At 40.9% G+C, this 1466-nt stretch overlaps 1 pseudogene; it reads right to left on the reverse strand.

Annotated features, from left to right (window-relative positions):
• Window positions 1–206: 206 nt before the first annotated feature.
• Window positions 207–1466, reverse strand: part of LOC106323858 — a 10597-nt pseudogene continuing 9337 nt past the window's right edge.

The raw sequence follows: 1466 nt of genomic DNA on the forward strand, positions 1-1466 counted from the left end.
TCCTCTTTTTTTTTGCTAAAAGATATTCTAATGTTAATATCCTCTTATTTAAAAATAAAATAAAATTGATTTGTTAACCACTTTAGTGATTCTTAGAATCTATAGATACGTAAATCTTCAACTCTCTTTGTTCAACCATTCATTCATTGCCTTTCCTTAACCAAAATAGAACGGAATTGCAAGTTGGAGCGCACACATATGGAGATTCAGCGTGTGGCTACAAAGCTCACAGGTGGTTTGCAAGACAAGAGTGAGGACAGTGTTTTCGAGAAAGAGTCAGTCAACGCCTTATGGAAGAGTGTGTGGTTCTGAAAACAGTCCGTGACATAGATCATGTATTTATCGTGCAAGTCAATTATCTTTCTGACAAGAACCTGTTCCTCGACGCTACCACTAGTAGCTGCGTCTTCGGCTTGTTTAATAAGGGCGTTACCTTCTGCAGTAACATGAAGCCTAAAGGCTTCCGCAACAGGTTGCAGACCATTGGGGATTGCATGGTTGCAGACCATTGGGGATTGCATGGTAAAGCCTGTACATCCTCGAGAGATTATCCATCTTGCCATCTCCCAGCAATGCACTACAACCGGAGTTCTCCTTTTCAAGAAGCTGTTTTGCAACCAAAACCAATAAATGGCTCTGCACAATCTCAACTAGTTTAGGTTCGGTGTCTGAATGAAGGTAGTGAGCGACTCTCTCATTCTCCTTCTTCACAGACTCCTCAGACTTGATCATGTATTCAGGGCAAGAATCCTCCTGGATCCATCTTGAGGCCTTGCGAGAATAGTAAAAAGCCGTTTCTTGAAGAAAGAACATCTCAAAATCCTCTTCATACCTCTCCAAACTTCCCATCCCATTCTGAACAAAGAGATCTAACACGTTCTTCAATAGTGCCCTGTCAATCTGTTGGTCCCTCTCACTCTTTCACTACAAGAAAACAGCAAGGATACTGAGGAAAAAAATCGTCAGAATTTCGTCGGAATAACGTTATTCCGATGACATACCGACGAAACAAGTCCTCGGAAATAATTCCTCGGAATTTCTTCTTTCCTCGGAAATCCCTCGGAATTTTCCGTCGGAATTCCGAGGAAACAAATTTCCGAGGAAATTCCGAGGATCACTAGTTTGTCGGAAATCTCCTCGGAATATACCGAGGGAGAACTTCGTCGGGATTTTTCCTCGGAACTTCATCGATCAATGCGTTTTTGGACATATATACATCGATCGATCCGTTTATAAAAAAACGTTCGGAATATACCGAGGGACACCTTTCCTCGGAATATACCGAGGAACATGTCCCTCGGTATATTCCGAGGAAAGGTGTCCCTCGGTATATTTCGAGGAAGATGTCCCTCAGTATATTCCGAACATTTTTTTATAAACAGATCAATCGATGGATATATGTCCAAAAATGCATTGATCGATCGAGAAAAAAATATAATTAATTTCCTCGGAATGTAAAAAATATT

This window comes from Brassica oleracea, chromosome C2 (assembly GCF_000695525.1).
Source record: "Brassica oleracea var. oleracea cultivar TO1000 chromosome C2, BOL, whole genome shotgun sequence".
In the NCBI taxonomy this organism is placed as follows: Eukaryota; Viridiplantae; Streptophyta; class Magnoliopsida; order Brassicales; family Brassicaceae; genus Brassica; species Brassica oleracea.